The 24,238-nt window shown below is 41.8% G+C and overlaps 1 long non-coding RNA gene across 1 annotated transcript; it reads right to left on the reverse strand.

Moving 5' to 3' along the window:
• Positions 1-5,911: 5,911 nt before the first annotated feature.
• LOC134761844 (uncharacterized) lies at positions 5,912-23,791 on the reverse strand. Its single transcript, XR_010140998.1, has 3 exons — positions 23,704-23,791; positions 7,616-7,789; positions 5,912-7,402 (listed from the first exon to the last, which is right to left on the reverse strand). It is a non-coding gene; the product is annotated as an uncharacterized LOC134761844 (long non-coding RNA).
• Positions 23,792-24,238: the final 447 nt, after the last annotated feature.

Raw genomic sequence — 24,238 nt, forward strand, 5'->3', positions numbered from 1 at the left:
TTCATTTTAAGTATCACTGCAAGGACACAATACAGTTGTAACTGAGATGTTTAAAACAAGGGGAAAAGCACACAAACATGAACGACTTACTAAGTTTTGAGGGGCTCACTTTTGTTTTTGTTTCTGAGGTGAGGTCTTACTTTGTCATTCAGGCTGGACTGCAGTGGTGCATTCACAGCTCACTGTAGCCTCAAACCCCCCTGGTTCAAGTGAACCTTCTGCCTCAGCCTCCTGAGTAGTTGGGACTACAGGTGCTGTATTAGTCCATTCTCATGCTGCTAATAAAGACATCCCTGAGACCGGGTAATTTATAAAAGAAAGAGGTTTAATTGACTCACAGTTTCACATGGCTGGGGAGGATTCACAATCATGGCGGGAGGCAAGGAGCAAAGTCACATCTTACAATGTGCCAGGCAAGAGAAGCACTGAGGAAAAGGGGAAAAAGCCCCTTATAAAACTATCAGATCTCATGAGAACTCACTCACTGTCATGAGAACAGCAGCATGGTGGTAACCACCCCCATGATTCAATTAACTCCCACCAGGTCCCTCCTACAACACGTGGGGATTATGGAAACTACAGTTCAAGATGAGATTTGGGTGGGGACACAGGCAAACCATTTCAGGCACACACCACAATACCTGACTAATTTTTAAAATTTTTTTGTAGACACCAGATCCCGCTATGCTGCCCAGGCTGATCTCGAACTCCTGGGCTCAAGCAATACTTCCACCCCAGCGTTCCAAAGTGCTAGGATTACAGGTGTGAGCCACTGTGCCTGGCAATCTTACTAAGTTTTGATAGCCACAAACCCTGGCTTATGATCCCTGATTCTTTCTCGAGATGGGTACTAGCTAACCATCTGAGACATCAGATGCTGTTAACCTAGGGTCCATGTTGAAGATTCAATGAGTCTATGTTGGTCAGGGTCTGGCTTGGAAAACTAAACACCACCAGTTATGTAACAGAAAGAATAAAGGAACTGATTAATTGAGTATTGGAGGACTGAAAGACAAATGAGAGATACCACTTCTATCAGAAATCATAACTGCAGGTTGGGTGTGGTGGCTCATGCCTGTGATCCCAGCACTTTGGGAGGCCTAAGCGAGTGGATTACTTCAAGTCAGGAGTTTGAGACCAGCCTGTCCAACATGGGGAAACCCTGTCTCTGCTAAAAAATACACAAATTAGCTAGGTGTGGTGGCACATGCCTCTAATCCCAGCTGAGGCACAAGAATCACTTGAACCTGGGAGGCAGAGGTTGCAGTGAGCTGAGATCGCACCACTCTGCTCCAGCCTGGGGGATAGAGTGAGACTCTGTCTCCAAAAAAAAAAAAAGAGAGAGAGAGAGAGAAAGAGAGAGAGTTTGAAAACTACAGCTCTTGCATTTAGCATCTATATGCAGACACAGGAAGTGCACTCAGCAGGCATTCCTACTAGACTGAGTATGCCCGGCTTTTGTATTAGTCAGAAGGAACCAGCTAATACCCATTCAGATGAGTTTTTAGAGAAGAGTGTTATGTATGGGGCTATTGATGTAGGTAGGATTTAGGGAACCCAGGGAGAGATACTACGGCACCTGGGTCCATTACCACCCATAGATTTGTATGTAGTTTGGATATTTGTCCCCCCAAATCTCACATTGAAATGTAACTCTCAGTGTAGGAGATGGGGCCTGGTGGGAGATATTTGGGTTATGGGGGCAGATCCCTTATGGCTTGGTGTTGTCCTCACAATAGTGAGTTTCATAAGATCTGTCTTAAAGTGTGGCACCTCCCGCCACCCCTTGCTCCCTCTCTGGCCATGTGAGATGCCTGCTTCCCCTCACCTTCAGTGATGATTGGAAGCTTCCTGAGGCCTCCCCAGAAGCTAAGCAGATGCCAGCACCATGCTTCCTGTAACAGCCTACAGAACTGTGAACCTCTTCTTTATTAATTACTCAGCCTCAGGTGTTTCTTCATAGCAATATAAGAATGGCCTAATACAGATGTCAAGAAGGAAAGGGAAGGAGTATCCAGAATCCAGAGAGGATGGGTTTATGGAGTGGGTGCTTGACCACAGCAGAAGCCTTTGGAGAGGGATTCAGCCAATCTGAGAATGTGTTAGGGAGGCCAGGAGAGTAGATTCTCTTACCATGCTCTATTCAATTCCTTGCAAGTACGACCCAGTGGCCAAACCCAAGCAGAAGCCAGAGGCAAGGAATATACTGATGTTGCCCCAGTGGTCGGCTGGTAAATAAATATTTAACAACAAGCTCTGAGACATGTATGTGTGCATGCATTCTTACTTGTAGTATTTGCCAATGTCCACAGTGTAAATATTCCTACCACAGTCACCAAACACGGAGTTAGGAGGAGATGCATACAATCAGTTCTTGCAGGCTCTAGTGCTCCACTGAAGTAAACAGATGGGGTCAGCCTCCCACAGCACAGACAGAGTAGAGAAGGATGGAGAGTGGATCTGGAAGGGCAAACAAAACAACCAGTGCCGCTGCAGCTGCTGACATCAGGCCAAGGGTTCTGACAACTGGAGCAAGGACATCAGGGCCTCCACCTTCACCATCAACATATCTGTCATGTCCAAGGCTAATAGAGGATGGTTAAGGAAATAAGGACTCAGCAGGTAGTAAAGTAGGAGAGAGAGGAGATGAGACAGGGAGAGAAAGAGAGACAGATGTCAATTCCATTCTAAGCTAAGGCTGGGAAAGACCTGCATTCTTCACAGATACCATGCTGTAAGCACAGAGAGGTTAAGGGTAGGGAGTTGTACTTCTCCAACTTCAATTAACTGGTAGCTCAATAGTATCTTTCAGCCAGCTAGGGGTGGATCCCATGGTGAGAGAAAGAGTGGCATGTTAAAAATGGTGTTCCAAACAGGGCCAGGACATAATATACCATCTGGCACTGAGCCCCAGGTCTCAGGAAGACTGGCACACTAGAAATGGTGTCCCAGGGTGGGGCCAGGATATAATATGCCATCTGGTACTGAGCTCCAGGTCTCAGAGGTCATAATATCCTCCTGTTACCTGCTGGCTTACAAGTGGCACAGAGCCATTAAACCAATGGTTCATGACCTCGTGTGGGCCCATGTTGGCTGAGCCATTGCTGAAGAGACTGGGATTCTGTGATGCTTAGGACCAGCTCTCTGGGTCCTAGTGCTGTTCTTCTGTATGCTAAAGCACTCCCAAGTCTCTGCATAAAAAGCAGTGTGACATAAGAGCCCCACAGCCACCCCCTGCCCACCAGCACAATCACGACTGATCTGCCTGCCATCACCATTCTCCATGTCAATGTCCCAAGTTCTCCTTCCAAGACTAGAAAAACTGGCTCTGTAAATTCTTCTTATGGTTTGGCAGCCTCCTCATCCTAGCCTCAAGGCGCAAGTTCATAGAGATTGGAGCACAGATAATCAAGTGAGAAGCACCGAGCTATCCTTCAGATAACCTCCCCTTCCCAGGTCTCACCCCCAGCTTTCATGTGGTAATTAGGAAAACAGGTACCTGGATGGGGTGACAAGGGGTTTGGGCTTGATGTCCCAGGCAGCAGCACCATGATCTTGCCACGTAAAACTACAGGTGTAGAAACTGTCCCAAACAGAGCCAGGTTCAAAAGACAACCCCTTAACCGTTAAAATTTTACTTTTAATGGACAAAAGTAAAATTTCCCTCCCTCTCTTCCACCTACCGTAGCTTTAACAGTCTCCATTTTCCTCTCAGAATTATGCACTGCTGAACTGGTAATGGTTATTTCTATTGACAACTTCCCCTCCTTAAGATCCGAGGAGGTTTCTAAAGCATCTATCCCTACTGTTTATAGGAAACCAAGGACGCTGGGCAGACCTCCCATTAGAGGATTGTTAAAGAGAATACAAGTGCCATAGCACCTATGAAAATATTCTGGGCTGGGCACGGTGGCTCATGTCCGTAATCCCAGCACTGTGGGAGGCCAAAATGGGTGGATCACTTGAGGCCAGGAGTTCGAGATCAGCCTAGGCAACATGGCAAAACCCAGTCTCTACTAAAAATACAAAAATTAGCCGGGCATGGTGGCGTGCACCTGTAATCCCAAAGTGCTGGGATTACAGGCATGAGCCAGCGCACTCGGCCTATGGTAGTTATGTTTTATAAAACCACTGCAAACATGACTCTGCAAATACTGAGCCATTGCTCCTTGATGGAAAAAAACAAAAAGAAAAAACAGCATTACATGCTTATAAACCTCTTTCTGGTCATATGTTCATCAACTGATCAGTACATAACCTTGCTTTATGTGTGTTTCTGTTTGGAGACACCTTATTTAATATATGTTGCTGATTCATTAACCTTGAACTCATGGCTAAAAGCACTATAACTTATGCCTGAGTGAAGCTTATCTGACACATGTATTTTCTCAATAAGGTACAGCACAGCCTTCTTGTGCTTAGGAACACTAGACATCTCCTCAGTGCTATGCTTGGGGACCATCTGAAACAGTGAAATCACCAACAAAAGGCACAAAAATGCAAAAAAAAAAATATGGAACTAAATAGACTACAAAAAGGGTCCTTGTTTACAGTGTGAGAGCTGAAACAAGAGGCAGATTGTTGTCTTGGTCCACCACAGCTGGGAACATGGGAGTCAGGTTACCCAAATGTTTCACCACTCTGCACATATCTGAGTATGACCATGGAAGCACCATGAGTATTGACTGATTTCGAAGTTACAAATACATGTTAGTTAGTAGGTGAATTTGCAAGTACAGAATCCACAAATAATGAGGACCAACTGAACATACAATAAAAGACAGAAAGTAAATAAAGCATTTAAACAGAAAATAAAAATAAAATACACATTTAAGATATTCAGTGTTTTCAAAGGCAAATGCAAATTACTGTGATAGCATTAATCACCTATTAAATCATCAGAATAGATTAGAATGTTGGTAAGCATGCAAATATCCGCTAACTCTCTTGAGAGAAAAGTCATAGTGAATAACCAAAAGCCTTAAAAATGTTCAGATTCCTTGATCTACCATTGGAAATCTAGGAATTCTAACCTAAATTAATAGGCAGAGATGTACCCCAATATTAATTACAAGAATATTTATCTCAACAAAATGTATAATAGCTAAAGAGAAATTATAAATAGCTTAAAAGTCCTGTAATAGAGAATTGGTTAACTAAATTATGATACCTCTAAAATGAAATACTATGCAGTCTTCAGGCAGGGCACAGTGGCTCACACCTATTATCCCAGCACTTTGGGTGGCTGAGGCAGGCAGATCACTGGAGGCCAGGAGTTCGAGACCAGCCTGGCCAACATGGTGAAATCCTGACTCTATGAGAAATATAAAAATTAGCTGGATGTGGTGGCACATGCCTGCAGTCCCAGCTACTTGGGAGGCTAAGGCACAAGAATTGCTTGAACCCAGGAGGCAGAGGTTGCAGTGAGCCGAGATTGCACCACTGCACTCCAGCCTGGACAAAAGAGCAAGACTCTGTCTAAAAAAGAAAGAAAAGAGAAAGAAATATTATGCAGTCTTCAATCAGAATGTTGTAGAATGATATTAAACACTTGGCAAGTTGCTCACTCTAAAAGGCTAAGTTCACTTTTAAAAATTAGACCATAGTTTATAGATTTGATTCTATTTTTATGTGTAAAAAGGGGAAAAGGTAAGACTCATAATTATTTAAATGATTGTGAAAAAAGACATGTAACTACTTTAAAGGTAAACTTCTTAACAAAATAATAGCAAATTAGGATGGAATACAAGTCTATTTAAAGAATTAATACTATAATGCCAATATCTTATTATGATACTAAATCGACTATGTTAGTCAGCAAAAAGACAGATACCACTATTATTTGAGTTCTCACTCATGAAATTGGATAGAGAAAAAGTAACCAAGACATGATTATTCAAAGGAAATAAATATCATTACTTATATGTTATTTATTTGTGTACCTATAAAATCCAATTGAATCAATAAAAATCTTGTAGAAATAATTAGAAAGTTAGATTTCTGACAAAACTAAATACAATAAGCACAGTATGAGATAATACAATAATACAATATATACAATACATACAATACATACATACAATAATACAGTATGAGAACTGAAACAAGAAGGCAGATTGGAAATCTAGGAATTTTAGTCTAAATAGTCAATGACGTAACTCCAAGATTTAATTATACAAATAGTTATCTCAACAAAATTTATAATAACCAAAGAGAAATCATAAGCAGCCGAAAAGTCCTATTCTAAAGAATCGGTTAACTAAATTGTGATACCTCTAAAATGAAACACTATGTGGTCTTCAATCGTAATATTGTAGAATGATATTAAATGCCAGAAGGATGAAAAGATGTGCAGCATCACTGGTCATTAAGGAAATGCAAATTAAATCTGCAATGGTATATGTGATGGTTAACACTGAGTGTCAACTTGATTGGATGGAAGGATGCGAAGTATTGATCCTGCTTGTGTCTGTGGGGGTCTTGCCAAAGGAGAATAACATTTGAGTCAGTGGTCTGGGAAAGACAGACCCACCCTTAATCTGGGTGGATACCACCTAATCAGCTGCCAGAATGGCCAGAATATGAAACAGGCAGAAAAATGTGGAAACATGGAAAGACTACACTGACCTAACCTCCCAGCCTACATGTTCCTCCCACACCGGATGCTCCCTGCCCTCGAACATTGGACTCCAAGTTCCTCAGCTTTGGGCCTCGGACTGGCTTTCTTGCTCCTCAGTTTGCAGATGGCCTATGTAGAGACCTTGTGATCAAGTGAATTAATACTCTTTAATAAACTCATATATATATATATATCCTATTAGTTCTGTCCCTCTAGAGAACCCTGACTAATACAGTAGGCTAAACTATGATGTTTGGAAGGTAGGTGTGTTAAATGTATTTTCAACTTATCGTATTTTCAACTTACAACGGGTTTGTTGGGGTGTAACCCATTGAACCTTGAGGAGTATCTGTATATACATTTTTTCTACAGTTATCATAGAGCAATACAATTGTTTTATACTTAAGGTTAGCAGTGCATTAGATTCTTCTTATTTTTCTACATAACTTTTATAAAAACAAGTGTTATGGCCATAGAAAATGCCTTTAAAGCCTTGAGCCTTGGCCAGGTGCAGTGACTTACGCCTGTAATCCCAGCAATTTGGGAGGCCAAGGCAGGCAGAACACTTGGGTCCAGGAGTTCAAGACCAACCTGGACAACATGGCAAAATCTTGTTTCTACAAAAAAAAAAAAATTATTCTGATATGGTGGCAAGTACCTGTACTTCTAGCTACTCAGGAGACCAAGGTGGGAGGATCACTTGACTCCAGAGTCCAGAAGGTCAAGTCTACAGTGAGCCGTGATTGCACCACTGCACTCTAGCCTGGGTGACAGAATGAGACCCTGTTTCAAAAAAAAAAGATAGTCTTAATTTACCCTTAGCTATTTCTGTTGTTTCCAACTATTCCCAAATAGATAATGCTGGTAGAAACCTTTTCATGACTATAGCTTTTCTGGTCTGCTAGATTGCTTCTTGGATGATGCCTAGGAGAAGGATTTTGAGGCTGCAGGACATGAATGCTCTTATACCTCTTGGCTATGTGCACAAATACTTACCAGGGGTTCTAGCACCTAGTAGGTGCTCAATAAATGCTTGTTGAATCCCAACAGGCATGCTGGTTTCCAAATGACCATGCTGACAGCAGTATTTGAGGTGTGTTTGTTTTCTTCTTCAACAATTGGATTGATTTGGGCAGGTTGTTTAACATTTTTAAGCTTCAGTTTCCTCAGCTGTAAAAAGAGTAATCACAGTCTAATTTTATTGTGAGCTTCCCATCTCTTCTCTCTGGAACCTCAGGGAAATTCCTTAGCCAAACACGGCAGAGGAAGGTCCCTCTCTGCTTAGTCCCACTCAGACCCTGTCCGGTGCCCCTGGTTTTGCATTGCCCACACAGCATCCCCTTTGTCCTTCACTTTCATTTCCTGGTGTCATTGCTCTAAATCCTAATGGCAAAGTTCTCACAACACAGTCACTGCCTGCTTTGCAGGCAGTGACATGGACTCATCTCTCTGTTCTGCTCTGTGGTAGATGAGGAGGGCTGGATGTTGCTCTGGACGGGTGGGATGGAATGGAAGCATATTCTAGTTCAGGGAGAACCTAATTGGATTGAGGGACCAGGACCTTCAAAGGACCTCTTCAACCTGTAGAAGCCAGGACTCTATACCACTTACTGCACTGCATTATCAAACATCTTCCTCTACATTTACTAGCCTGAGAGTTTGTTCATGTGAATGATGCTCTTTTAATGGTTCCCATAAACCTTTTTTATTTTATTAGAAAAATATATTTTTTAAATATATATATAGGATAAAAAGCCATCTGGTACTACCAGGTTTTTTTGTTTGTTTGTTTTTCATTTTGTTTTGTTTCTTTGAGACAGAGTCTCACTCTGTTGCCCAGGCTGGAGTGCCTGTTGCCCAGGCTGCAGTGATCTCGGCTCACTGCAGCCTCCACCTCCCAGGTTCAAGAGATTCTCCTACCTCAGCCTCCCAAGTAGCTGGGATTACAGGCGCGTGCCACCATGCCTGGCTAATTTTTGTATTTTTCGTAGAGACGGGGTTTTGCCATGTTGGCTAAGCTGGTCTCGAGCTCCTGACCTCAGGTGATCTGCCTGTCTCAGCGTCCGAAAGTGCTGGAATTACAGGCATGAGCCACCACACCCAGCCGTACTACCAGGTTTTTAACAAAAAATGTCAACTATGTCCATCCTTCCTTATTCTCGACTGCTGCTTCTCTGAAGCAGCCACTCTGAACTCTTTTAACCATTGTTTCCCTAACAGTTGCCTCTATATTTCTAAATAAGCTTTTAAAAAATATAGAATGTCTTGGATCTGGTTCTCAGCAAGGCCAGTATTATTTGTTAGGAAGAAAACAAATTTATTAGAGGATTTTAGGTAGCTTACAGTATTTTGGACATTCTGAAAAAAAAAGAAAAGATTTGAAGCTGAGCTTCCAGAAATAATGCCCCAAGTCATGCCATATATTAGCCTGGCAGGGAAACTGCAGCTACTGATACCAAACCCACAATGCCAGGTCATCCTTAGATGGAGCCCAGAGGTATCTCAGTCAATGTCTATGTGGGAGCCCTATCAAGGTATATGTCTACGTAATACACAGGTAAATTCAAAGTCTTATGGCACAATGCCCTATAGCATCCCTACAAATTACTTCTGCCACCTTCTGTGCCAGCCTCTCGCCCAGTGCATTTCCTTTTCTTTCTTTCTTTTTTCTTTTCTTGAGACAGGGTTTTGCTTTGTCACCCAGGCTGGAGTGCATTGGCACAATCACAGCTCACTGCAGCCTTGACCTCCCAGGCTCAAGTGATCCTCCCCCACCTCAGCCTCCCATGTAGCAGGGATTACAGGCAATGTGCCACCATGCCCAGCTAATTAAAACAAATTTTTTTTTGTACAGACAGGGATCTCACTATTTTGCACAGGCTGGACTCAAACTCCTGGGCTCAAGAAATCCTCCTGCCTCTGCCTCCCAAAGTGCTGGGATTACAGGCGTGAGCCACCACACCCAGTCACATTTTCTTTTCTTGCTCACTTTTCCCAAGTGTGTATGTATATTGGTATTACCTAGCTGTAAGCTGAAATGTGACATGCAAAGAATTATTACCTTCTCACAAAGAGCTTTACAAGCAAGGGTGTGGCTTACATCCTGTCTACTTTTAATATATTAATCAATGTTATTTTAAATTGCTGGTCAGATAATGCCAACCTTGTTTTACCTAAGTCTGGTTCTGATGCTCATTCTGTATACTAAAACTGTGGGGGGTTTTTTGTTTGTTTGTTTGTTTTTTTGTTTTGCCTTTTCGTGTGCCTTTCAATTTTTTGTTGAAAGTGGACACGTTATACTGGGTTAAAAAAAAAAAAAAAAAAACCTGCTGTAAGTCGACCTTTAGTGGTATGGTGGTAAGGTGTGGAGGGAGGGGAAGCGCTCTATGGTCCCATGAACAGGTCTCAGTCTTTTAGTAAGCTTATACCTCTGGACTGTGCACTTGAAGCGTGCTTCTCACTTTTCCCCCCCTAGGAGGAAAGGGATGGCTAGAGGGAGCTAGAGTTGGGTATTTCCCTTTCCCAGGTCACTTAGGCTCTGGTGCAAGAGGTTCTCCTGAGGGCAGACCTTGTGAAGAACAAAGTGCTCTCACATATTTCACCATGGTTTCTTTTCTCTTCCGCTTCTGGAAGCATGAGGGGATTTTTTTTCCCTTTGATCTTCATTCTGAGAATCTCTTAGAGCCACTGGAGTTAAAACTCACAAAAGTGGGAGTGCTCCCCTCTAAGACTGGGCACCCCCCTGAAACTTTTTACTCTCGACTTGTCCACTCTGAATCTCCAGCAATTCGTTACTTACACTTCAGGTTTCTCTACTTGTTTCTGCAGAAGTTTCTGCTCATGGGTTTCCCCTGGAGTAAGCTGTGGTTCTCTGTACCTGCCTGTCTGTCTCTCCAAGCAATATGACCTGTGACCTTAATCCTCTGATGGACCCAAGAAGAGTTGTTGAATTGTAGTTTGTTCAGCTTTTTACTTGTTAGGACAGAGTGACGACTTCCAAGCTCCTTACACGCTGGACTGGAAACGGGAGTCTTCTCCTAATGGTTTCGAATGTTCTAAAATATTTCTCTGCCAGGTGATGATGAATAAAGCTAAAAAAAAACCCTCGGCAACCTGGTAGATTCATTTTATATGTGTTTACTATGCTTTCTTTGAGACTACCTGAAAGATTAGAAATAACATGGGCTTTGGACTTGGACAGACCTGGTTTGAAAACTTGATGTGACTAATGTCTCCCTGTGTGACTTTGGATATGTTATTTAATAATCTCTCTGAGCCTCAGTTTTCTAGTATGTCAAATGGGAATTGGATTATACTCCCTATGGAATTGCTATAATTACTGATGAGTCTCTTCTACCCTTTTGTTTCCTTACATTTCTTTTGCGCTTTACTATTCTAGGTCACTTCTAGTTACCGTCTTTCCTGCTTCTTCCTTCTTCCATGTTAAGCCTTCAATGTCATTCTTGTCTGCATGTAAGGATATAATCTACAGGTCGATGCTTTAAATCATGTTCTTAGGCAAAATAAGCATCCAGGAAACTCTGGCATAAGCTTAAATCCGGTTGAAATTTACAAATTGGTGATTTCTCTGTATCCAACCCATTTTCTTTTCTGAATCACTGGAATAATCCCTTTATTTTCCATTGGTACAACTTAAATGATGTTAAGTAGCATCTGGATTTCAATGTCCACGTCAGTGTTGAGTGTATTTTTGAGGATGGAGTTGGGTTTGGTTATAGAAATTCCACAGCTTCTTTCCCCCGCAAGGCTTGCTAAGTGAAGTGCTTAGACTCTTGGAGGTTCCTCATTAGGGAGACCCCAGGACACACCCAGATGAGTAACATTTAGTTTGTTTCTAGCAACTCTTCCTTGTTAGATGAGCTAAAAGGTCAACTATTTATTAAGGTGGAGCAGCAATGAGGTGAGCCCTGGCTGAGTCATGGGCTGGAAGTTAGAACACTTTGAAGCTGTTAATGGTTAGGCTCAAAGTCGGTTGTATTTCTTCCTGTTGCTGTTCCAAAGGCATGAGGGGGAGATGAGAAGCAACAGGAAAAACAGCAAATGATGGGGAAGAAGACAAAAGGTAAGGAGGAAAGAAAGACAAGAAGGAAACCTGAAAGTTACAGAGGACTCATTGTATATCAGGAACTATCTTGTGCATTTCACATTGTTCTCTCATTTTCTCCTTAAAGCCACCCTGTAGAGTAGCTATTCCTATGTCTATTTCCAGGTGGAAGTAAATATGTATCAGAAACATTGGTCAGGTGTGGTGGTTCATGCCTGTAATCCCAGCACTTTGGGAGGCCAAAGCAAGTGGATCCCTTGAGGTCAGGAGTTTGAGATCAACCTGGCCAACATGGTGAAACCCTGTCTCTACTAAAAATACAAAAATAATTAGCCAGGCATTGTGGCACGTGCATGTAATCCCAGCTACTCAAGAGACTGAGGCAGAAGAACCACCTGAACCCAGGAGGTGGAGGATGCAGTGAGCTGAAATTGTACCACTGCCCTCCAGCCTGGGCAACAGAGTGAAACTCCATATCAAAAAAAAAAAAAAAAAAGAAAGAAAGAAAGATTAAGAAAATCACCACCTTCAGTCACTTAACAGGTAAGTAATGGAGCTAGGACTGGGATTCAGGTTGTTGGAATCCAAGCCCAAAGCCTTTTTCCTTGCATTCTTCCTCGTTTTCAGCCAAGCTGTTTGTCTAATATCTGCTTTGTGTCACATACTGTGTGATAGGTGCAGTGACATAATTTCGAAGATGGCACTCTCAACTCCCTGAACATGACATGTTAACAGTCTGGTAGGTGACTCTAACACTGAAATAGTTTCCACATCGAGTGCCTTAGGTATGTATGAGGGACAATGGAGATTTTCAGGGAGGAGTAATCAGTGCTGGCTGGGGAAGTAGGTCTGCAAAGAGATAAGATGAGTGTAGGGAGGTCTCCCAGGTGGAGGCAGCAGGATATGCAACTCATGAGGGCATAAACCATTATGCACGTCATCATGGTGGGAACACAAGGATTGAGAAGAGGAGCAGTCAGAGGGGAAGTCTGGAGTCTGACCATGGCGGGCCTTGTGTGCCAGACCAGTGAGTTTAGGCTTCATGATGAGGGTGATAAGGAAATGCCTTAACAGATGAATACCTTGATGAAAGCCATCATTTAGACAGGCTCCTCTGGCAGCATTGTAGAGCATGGGCTGGAAGGAATTGAGAGTAGTCTATGAGTCCAGGTGATACCAGGGTAGGTCCCCAAATGCTGGTGGGACTTCAACCCCAGCCAGTGTCCAGGCTTTTGACACCATCATGAGAAGAAAGTCAAAGATAAGTCAGAAAATAGTGAAACTATGGAAATGCATTGCAAAGTGAAAAGTACATACTCAAGAAAGGGGAGTGCAAGCATACTCAAGAGAGAGTCGCACATAAAAGTTTGGGACTGCTACCTTCATGGGTTTCTTTAACCAAGGTATGGAATAGTCATGAAAATTCCCGGAAAAAGATGGAGATTTCCTGGAACTGTGGTGCCATGCCACGCATTTTTACCCCAAATATGGGTGTTCCCAAAACTATCCTGGAACTGGTGGGTGTGTAATTGAGTATGTTAATGAGCATATAATGAGGATCTAAGTGAAACCTAGGTTGAATCCAGCACCATGTTGGATCCAGTTGGTCTTAGCCCGCTTGGTCCACACAGGTGTTTCAGGGTCTTAAGCCCATAGCCTCTAGTCATGTGAAACTGCTATCTGGAGTTTTTATTCTCCTGTGATGATGCTATATCATTCCTGTCTGATAAGGGGAGTTCTGAAGCTGGGATGAAACTTCATAGTTGTCCCAAATAGATAGGGATCAGGCCTTTGTAAACACATGGGTTCAAGTTCAAAAGGAAAGAAAGAAACTTCAGGTAGGCTTGAGAGACCCCAATTAACTGCAAGGTTCAACACATGACAGATAACAGGCCCTGAAGGAATCAAAGTATTTTATCTCAAAATATATTTCTTTGACATATTCTGAAATGGCCCCACAAAGCTGTCTCTTGTGAGGGAAATTTGCATTCTATAGAGAATCTCCTTCCCTTAATAGGTCTTTTCCTAGAGAGTCTAACATTTTTTAGAGTCTGATAATAAACATTCACCATTTATTCTCTCTGAAGCCTGCTACCTGAATGCTTCACACACATGACAAGAACCTTGGCTTCCATAGCCCCCTAATCTTAACTCAATCATTTCTGGCAAGGCACAGCGGCTCACACCTGTAATCCCAGCACTTTGGGATGTTGAAGTGGGTGGATCACTTGAGACCAGGAGTTTGAGACTGGCCTGGCCAACATGGTAAGACTCCATCTCTACTGAAAATGCAAAAATTAGCCAGGTGTGGTGGCACATGCCTATAATCCCAGCTACTTGGGAGGCTGAGGCATGAGAATTGCTTGAACCCAGGTGGTGGAGGTTGCAGTGAGCCAGGATCATGCCACTGCACTCCAGCCTGGGTGACAGAGCAAGACTCCATCTCAATAAATAAATAAATAAATAAACACAAGCATTTCTTTATGATGAACTCAACTTTTCGCGCAAAGCCTAACTCTTTCACCCATTTGCCTATCAGGAAATCTTTGAATCCACCTATGACCTGGAAGCCCCAATTCCCCTCCATTTTGAGATGTCCCAAACTAATATATACCTTGCAAGTATAGATTTGTTTCTTGCATTGGAATTTCTGTCTCACTTAAAAGTATAAAACCAAGCTGTAACCCAACAACCTTGGGCACATGTTCTTGGGACCTCCTGAGGTCATGTCACGGGCCATGGTCCTCAAACTTGACAAAATAAACCTCTAAATTGATTGAGGCCTGCTCAGATACTTTTTGGTATACACTTAAGAGAAGAAAAGTTGTGGAAAAAGAGGAAGGGAGGAGACTGTGGTCATGGATGTGTTAGAGTTTAAGGTTTTAGAAGCAGAGCCATTCCTCATGATGAAGGGGCCACTATGACCATGGGAGTAGGTTTCAGGGAGAAGAAAGTTGGAGTTCATTGCAATTGAGTTAAAGCATTAAGAGGCTAGGGTATTAGTTGTGTTGCCCATGCAGATATTAAATTTACTTAAGATGGTAGCAGATGCTAAGGTGGGAAGAAAGACTCAACCAGGTGTTAAAGTGCTCAATGAATGTAGAAGTACAATGCTCACTTTGGTAGAATATCAATGAGAAAAGTAAAAGGAGGAGTAATAAAATGGCTGGAACCTAAAAAAATAAGTCATTTTGTATGAGGAGGTAAAAATAATGTCCTAATAAAATTATTAGGGAGTTGAGGGAATGCAAATACCACCACTGGTGTCCATATGAGAGAATGAGCAGCTTCCATTAAAAATAGTTCTAAGGAGGCCAGGTGTGGTGACTCATGCCTATAATTCAAGCACTTTGGGAGGCCAAGGTAAGAGGATTACTTGAGCCCAGCGGTTTGAGACCAGCCTGGGCAATACAGTGAAATCCTGTCTCTACAAAAAATAGAAAAATTAGCCAGGTATGGTGGCATGAGCCTGTAGTTCCAGCTACTTGGGAGGCTGAGGTGGGAGAATCATTTGAGTCTGGTAGGCAGAGGTTGCAGTGAGCTGAGATTGCACCACTGCATTCCAGCCTGAATGTCAGAGTGAGACCCAGTCTCAAAAAATAAAATAAAATAAAATAAAATAAAAATAAAACAGTTCCAAGGAATTGATATCCTTAAGGAAGAGACAGGATTCAAAAAGTCATGGGAGTAGAGAGAAAATTCCAGAATGTCCTCTTGGAGGTTATTTATAGTGAATATGGTATTTTCTCTTCTGTTTCATTGACTGTTTTTCTATTATCGTTTCATTAATATGCTGTTTAAATTATCATAGCTTTATAATAAAATTACATTTCTGGTCTTTCAAGTACAATTTGGTTGTTCTTATCCTGCCCCTACCCTCAATTTCTTAGCTATTTTCACTTAATAAAATTATTTCACTGTTATTCTGATGAGAAATTGCATTAAACATGTACTTTTACTTGGGTATAATTGACACCCTTATCCTTTGTTGTAGGTCAAGTTCCCTGGGAAGCCTACTCAGAAGATTTGTATAAGTAGATTTATTAGGAAGAACCCTTGGGATTAATATGTGGGAGTAAGGAAGTGGGATCAGGCAGAGGAAGCATTGAACTGTAATGGAGTCACAACAAAGCAGTTGATCCCATGGAGATAGAGTTCTAGCGCTAAAATGGAACTTCAGAGTTGTCCCAAACTGAGGCAAGGGGACAGACCTTTGTAAAAACTTCCTTCCCCCCGTTGACCAGTCTCACTAGAGGTGAACTACCCAGCAAGAAGAGGCCTTAAGTTTAAGAGAGGTGGCTTTCACTGAGGGAGATTCCTGGAGAACAAATGAGCTATGAGCCATTGGCAGCCAACACTCTGAGCAGCAAAGGGAATGAATGCCTTGGTCTCGTTCCAAGTGGGGAATCTCAGTGGCACATCACAGCATCCACTACACCCATTTAAGTCTCTTCATGAGTATATTGTGTTTTCTTGTTTATTCAAATCTGTTTTTTTCTGAAGATTTTCAAAGATTCAAATGGTTACAAATGCAATCTCCTGATGGGTTCCTCTTTCCCACTGAACAGACAAAACCAATTTACTAAAACTGTGGTATTGCAGTACAGAAGAAGTGTAATTAAAGCAAGGCCAGCCAAGTAGAAGGACAGAAATTTTATTATTACTCAAATCAACCTCCCAGAGAACTCAGAGGCTAGGGTATTTATGGATAATTTGGTGGGCAGGGGGCTAGGGAATGAGTGCCACTAACTGGCTGGGGATGAAATCATAGGGGGGCTTAAAAGGGTCCCTGTGCACTGATTCCGCCTCTGGATGGAGGCCTTGGGACCAGTTGAGTCATGATTCACAGGTCCAGGTGGGGCCAATTGGTTACCAGAAACCAAAAGTCTGAAAAACATCTCAAAAGACCAATCTTAGGTTCTACAATACTGATGTTACCTATAAGAACACTTTGGGAAGTCACAAATCTTGTGACCTCTAGCCACATGACTCCTTAGCAGTAAGGGATTATAGAAACTACATTTTAGCAGAATTCAGCTCCCCAATAATCCTAATCTTGTGGTCTTTCATTACTTTTATAAAGGCAGCTTCAGTCCCTGAGCAAGGAGGGGGTTAGTTTTAGGGAGAGACTGTTATCATCATTGCCTTCAAGTTAAACTGTAAACTAAATTCTTCCCATGGTTAGCTTGGCCTATAACCAGGAATGACCAGGGATAGCCAGCCTGTGCAGCCAGAAGCAAGATGGAATCAGTCATGCTAGGCTTCTCTCACGGCCATAGTTTTTGCAAAGGTGGTTTCACAAAGACTTACATAGGCTTTTCCAGACAATCTCTACCACACTGCTTATTAAATTTATTATAGATTGTTTGTATGTTGTATAAGCATGGTGAATAAGACATTTTTTCCTTTATATTTTCTAACTGGTTATTCCTAGTGTATAAAAACAGTATATAGGTGGGGAGGAGCCAAGATGGCCGAATAGGAACAGCTCCGGTCTACAGCTCCCAGCGCGAGCGACGCAGAAGACGGGTGATTTCTGCATTTCCATCTGAGGTACCGTGTTCATCTCACTACGGAGTGCCAGACAGTGGGCGCAGGTCAGTGGGTGAGCGCACTGTGCGCCAGCCGAAGCAGGGGCGAGGCATTGCCTCACTCGGGAAGCGCAAGGGGTCAGGGAGTTCCCCTTCCAGGGGTGACAGACGGCACCTGGAAAATCGGGCCACTCCCACCCGAATACTGTGCTTTTCCGATGGGCTTAGGAAACGGTGCCCCAGGAGAGTATAGCCCGCACCTGGCTCAGAGGGTCCTACGCCCACGGAGTCTCGCTGATTGCTAGCACAGCAGTCTGAGATCAAACAGCAAGTCGGCAGCGAGGCTGGGGGAGGGGCGCTCATCATTGCCCAGGCTCGCTTAGGTAAACAAAGCAGCCTGGAAGCTTGAACTGGGTGGAGCCCACCACAGCTCAAGGAGGCCTGCCTGCCTCTGTAGGCTCCACCTCTGGGGGCAGGACACAGACAAACAAAAAGACAGCAGTAACCTCTGCAGACTTACATGTCCCTGTCTGACAGCTGTGAGGAGAGCAGTGGTTCTCCCAGCATGCAGCTGGAGATCTGAGAACGGGCTGACTGCCTCCTCAAGTGGGTCCCTGACCCCTGACCTCCGAGCAGCCTAACTGGGAGGCACCCCCCAGCAGGGGCAGACTGACACCTCACACGGCCGGCCAGGTACTCCAACAGACCTGCAGCTGAGGGTTCTGTCTGTTAGAAGGAAAACTAACAGAAAGGACATCCACACCAAAAACCCATCTGTACATCACCATCATCAAAGACCAAAAGTAGATAAAACCACAAAGATGGGGAAAAAACAGAGCAGAAAAACTGGAAACTCTAAAAACCAGAGTACCTCTCCTCCTCCAAAGGAACGCAGTTCCTCACCAGCAACGGAACAAAGCTGGACGGAGAATGACTTTGACGAGCTGAGAGAAGAAGGCTTCAGACGATCAAATTACTCCGAGCTACGGGAGGATATTCAAATCAAAGGCAAAGAAGTTGAAAACTTTGAAAAAAATTTAGAAGAATGTATAACTAGAATAACCAATACAGAGAAGTGCTTAAAGGAGCTGATGGAGCTGAAAACCAAGGCTCGAGAACTACGTGAAGAATGCAGAAGCCTCAGGAGCCGATGCGATCAAATGGAAGAAAGGGTATCAGCCCTGGAAGATGAAATTAATGAAATGAAGCGAGAAGGGAAGTTTAGAGAAAAAAGAATAAAAAGAAATGAGCAAAGCCTCCAAGAAATGTGGGACTATGTGAAAAGACCAAATCTACGTCTGATTGGTGTACCTGAAAGTGACGGGGAGAATGGAAACAAGTTGGAAAACACTCAGCAGGATATTATCCAGGAGAACTTCCCCAATCTAGCAAGGCAGGCCAACATTCAGATTCAGGAAATACAGAGAACGCCACAAAGATACTCCTCGAGAAGAGCAACTCCAAGACACATAATTGTCAGATTCACCAAAGTTGAAATGAAGGAAAAAATGTTAAGGGCAGCCAGAGAGAAAGGTCGGGTTACCATCAAAGGGAAGCCCATCAGACTAACAGCGGATCTCTCGGCAGAAACCCTACAAGCCAGAAGAGACTGGGGGCCAATATTCAACATTCTTAAAGAAAAGAATTTTCAACCCAGAATTTCATATCCTGCCAAACTAAGCTTCATAAGTGAAGGAGAAATAAAATACTTTACAGACAAGCAAATGCTGAGAGATTTTGTCACCACCAGGCCTGCCCTAAAAGAGCTCCTGAAGGAAGCACTAAACATGGAAAGGCACAACCAGTACCAGCCACTGCAAAATCATACAGAAATGTAAAGAACATCGAGACTAGGAAGAGACTGCATCAACTAATGAGCAAAATATCCAGCTAACATCATAATGACAGGATCAAAGTCACACATAACAATATTAACTTTAAATGTAAATGGACTAAATGCTCCAATTAAAAGACACAGACTGGCAAACTGGATAAAGACTCAAGACCCATCAGTGTGCTGTATTCAGGAAACCCATCTCACGTGCAGAGACACACATAGGCTCAAAATAAAAGGATGGAGGAAGATCTACCAAGCAAATGGAAAACAAAAAAAGGCAGGGGTTGCAATCCTAGTCTCTGATAAAACAGACTTTAAACCAACAAAGATCAAAAGAGACAAAGAAGGCCATTACATAATGGTAAAGGGATTAATTCAACAAGAAGAGCTAACTATCCTAAATATATATGCACCCAATACAGGAGCACCCAGATTCATAAAGCAAGTCCTGAGTGACCTACAAAGAGACTTAGACTCCCACACATTAATAATGGGAGACTTTAACACCCCACTATCAACATTAGACAGATCAACGAGACAGAAAGTCAACAAGGATACCCAGGAATTGAACTCAGCTCTGCACCAAGCGGACCTAATAGACATCTACAGAACTTTCCACCCCAAATCAACAGAATATACATTTTTTCAGCACCACACCACACCTATTCCAAAATTGACCATATACTTGGAAGTAAAGTTCTCCTCAATAAATGTAAAAGAACAGAAATTGTAACAAACTGTCTCTCAGATCACAGTGCAATCAAGCTAGAACTCAGGATTAAGAATCTCACTCAAAACCGCTCAACTACGTGGAAACTGAACAACCTGCTCCTGAATGACTACTGGGTACATAACGAAATGAAGGCAGAAATAAAGATGTTCTTTGAAACCAACGAGAACCAAGACACAACATACCAGAATCTCTGGGATGCATTCAAAGCAGTGTGTAGAGGGAAATTTATAGCACTAAATGCCCACAAGAGAAAGCAGGAAAGATCCAAAATTGACACCCTAACATCACAATTAAAAGAACTAGAAAAGCAAGAGCAAACACATTCAAAAGCTAGCAGAAGGCAAGAAATAACTAAAATCAGAGCAGAACTGAAGGAAATAGAGACACAAAAAACCCTTCAAAAAATAAATGAATCCAGGAGCTGGTTTTTTGAAAGGATCAACAAAATTGATAGACCGCTAGCAAGATTAATAAAGAAAAAAAGAGAGAAGAATCAAATAGATGCAATAAAAAATGATAAAGGGGATATCACCACCGATCCCACAGAAATACAAACTACCATCAGAGAATATTACAAACACCTCTATGCAAATAAACTAGAAAATCTAAAAGAAATGGATAAATTCCTCAACACATACACCCTCTCAAGACTAAACCAGGAAGAAGTTGAATCTCTGAATAGATCAATAACAGGAGCTGAAATTGTGGCAATAATCAATAGCTTACCAACCAAAAAAAGTCCAGGACCAGATGGGTTCACAGCCGAATTCTACCAGAGGTACAAGGAGGAGCTGGTACCATTCCTTCTGAAACTATTCCAATCAATAGAAAAAGAGAGAATCCTCCCTAACTCATTTTATGAGGCCAGCATCATCCTGATACCAAAACCTGGCAGAGACACAACAAAAAAAGAGAATTTTAGACCAATATCCTTGATGAACATTGATGCAAAAATCCTCAATAAAATACTGGCAAACAGAATCCAGCAGCACATCAAAAAGCTTATCCACCATGATCAAGTGGGCTTCATCCCTGGGATGCAAGGCTGGTTCAATATACGCAAATCAATAAATGTAATCCAGCATATAAACAGAACCAAAGACAAAAACCACATGATTATCTCAATAGATGTAGAAAAGGCCTTTGACAAAATTCAACAACCCTTCATGCTAAAAACTCTCAATAAATTAGGAATTGATGGGACGTATCTCAAAATAATAAGAGCTATTTATGACAAACCCACAGCCAATATCATACTGAATGGGCAAAAACTGGAAGCATTCCCTTTGAAAACTGGCACAAGACAGGGATGCCCTCTCTCACCACTTCTATTCAACATAGTGTTGGAAGTTCTGGCCAGGGCAATTAGGCAGGAGAAGGAAATCAAGGGTATTCAATTAGGAAAAGAGGAAGTCAAATTGTCCCTGTTTGCAGATGACATGATAGTATATCTAGAAAACCCCATTGTCTCAGCCCAAAATCTCCTTAAGCTGATAAGCAACTTCAGCAAAGTCTCAGGATACAAAATCAATGTGCAAAAATCACAAGCATTCTTATACATCAATAACAGACAAACAGAGAGCCAAATCATGAGTGAACTCCCATTCACAATTGCTTCAAAGAGAATAAAATACCTAGGAATCCAACTTACAAGGGATGTGAAAGACCTCTTCAAGGAGAACTACAAACCACTGCTCAAGGAAATAAAAGAGGATACAAACAAATGGAAGAACATTCCATGCTCATGGGTAGGAAGAATCAATATCATGAAAATGGCCATCCTTCCCAAGGTAATTTACAGATTCAATGCCATCCCCATCAAGCTACCAATGACTTTCTTCACAGAATTGGAAAAAACTACTTTAAAGTTCATATGGAACCAAAAAAGAGCCCGCATCGCCAAGTCAATCCTAAGCCAAAAGAACAAAGCTGGAGGCATCACACTACCTGACTTCAAACTATATTACAAGGCTACAGTAACCAAAACAGCATGGTACTGGTACCAAAACAGAGATATAGATCAATGGAAAAGAACAGAGCCGTCAGAAATAATGCCACATATCTACAACTATCTGATCTTTGACAAACCTGACAAAAACAAGAAATGGGGAAAGGATTCCCTATTTAATAAATGGTGCTGGGAAAACTGGCTAGCCATATGTAGAAAGCTGAAACTGGATCCCTTCCTTACACCTTATACAAAAATCAATTCAAGATGGATTAAAGACTTAAATGTTAGACCTAAAACCATAAAAACCCTAGAAGAAAACCTAGGCATTACCATTCAGGACATAGGCATGGGCAAGGACTTCATGTCTAAAACACCAAAAGCAATGGCAACAAAAGCCAAAATTGACAAATGGGATCTAATTAAACTCAAGAGCTTCTGCACAGCAAAAGAAACTACCATCAGAGTGAACAGGCAACCTACAAAATGGGAGAAAATTTTCGCAACCTACTCATCTGACAAAGGGCTAATATCCAGAATCTACAATGAACTCCAACAAATTTACAAGAAAAAAACAAACAACCCCATCAAAAATGGGCAAAGGACATGAACAGACACTTCTCAAAAGAAGACATTTATGCAGCCAAAAAACACATGAAAAAATGCTTACCATCACTGGCCATCAGAGAAATGCAAATCAAAACCACAATGAGATACCATCTCACACCAGTTAGAATGGCAATCATTAAAAAGTGAGGAAACAACAGATGCTGGAGAGGATGTGGAGAAATAGGAACACTTTTACACTGTTGGTGGGACTGTAAACTAGTTCAACCCTTGTGGAAGTCAGTGTGGCGATTCCTCAGGGATCTAGAACTAGAAATTCCATTCGACCCAGCCATCCCATTACTGGGTATATACCCAAAGGACTATAAATCATGCTGCTATAAAGACACATGCACACATATGTTTATTGCGGCATTATTCACAATAGCAAAGACTTGGAACCAACCCAAATGTCCAACAATGATAGACTGGATTAAGAAAATGTGGCACATATACACCATGGAATACTATGCAGCCATAAAAAATGATGAGTTCACGTCCTTTGTAGGGGCATGGATGAAACTGGAAATCATCATTCTCAGTAAACTATCGCAAGAACAAAAAACCAAACACCGCATATTCTCACTCATAGGTGGGAATTGAACAATGAGAACACATGGACACAGGAAGGGGAACATCACACTCTGGGGACTGTTGTGGGGTGGGGGGAGGGGGGAGGGATAGCATTGGGAGATATACCTAATGCTAGATGACGAGTTGGTGGGTGCAGCGCACCAGCATGGCACATGTATACATATGTAACTTACCTGCACATTGCGCACATGTACCATAAAACCTAAAGTATAATAATAATAACAATAATAATAATAATAATAATAATAAAAGAAAAAAAAATAAAGTAAAATAAATAAATAAATAATAAAAAAACAAAAAAACAAAAAAAAAACAGTATATAGGTTACTATGTTCATTTATTTGTTTATTTACCTTTTTAGCTTTAGTGAGGTATAACTGACATACAATCAGCTGCACATATTTAAAGTGTGTACTTGGATGAATTTTGACATATATATATATATTTATAAGAATATCATCACCATCAAAATAACCAACATATTCATCATCCCCAAAAACTTTCTTATGCCTCTTTGTCATCCATCTCTCTCTGGCACCAGCCCCTGACCCAAGGTAACCATTAATTTGCCTTCTGGCCAATTAGTTTACATTTTCTAGGACTTTTTTAGTGATGGAATCATACAGTATGTATGATTTTTTTGTCTGTCTTTTTGCCTGTCTTCTCAGCATAATTATTTTGAGATTCATCCATGTTGCTTCATGTAGCAGTAGTTCATTCCTTTTTATTGCTGTGTAGTATCATGTGAGTATCATAGCATATCCACTTACCTGCTGATGGACATTTGCTTGTTGTTTCCAGTTTTAGGCAATTACAAATAAAGATGACATTAATATTCATGTACAAGTCTTTGTGTGGACATATGATTTCTTTTTTCTTGGGGAAATACCTACAAGTGGAATGTCTAGGTCATATGAGAGGAATGTGTTTAATGTTTCAAATGTTTTCAAAACAATTGCATCATTTTACATTCCTACCAGCAGTACAGATTTCCAGTTCTTCCATATCCTTTGCCAATGTTCAGTGTAGTGAAACTTTTAAATTTTAGCCATTCTAGTGAATACTGCATTAGTATACTATATTAGTCCATTTTCACACTACTTATAAAGACACACCCAAGACTGGAAAGAAAAAAAGGCTTAACAGAGTTACAGTTCCACAAGGCTGAGGAGGCCTCATGATCATGGCAAAAGGCAAGGAGGAGCAAGTCATATCTTACATGGATGGTGGCAGGCAAAGAGAGAGCTTGTGCAGGGCAACTCCCATTTTTAAAACCATCAGTTCTTGTGAGACTCGTTCACTATC

This window comes from Pongo abelii, chromosome 7, assembly GCF_028885655.2.
Source record: "Pongo abelii isolate AG06213 chromosome 7, NHGRI_mPonAbe1-v2.0_pri, whole genome shotgun sequence".
Classification (NCBI taxonomy): domain Eukaryota; kingdom Metazoa; phylum Chordata; class Mammalia; order Primates; family Hominidae; genus Pongo; species Pongo abelii.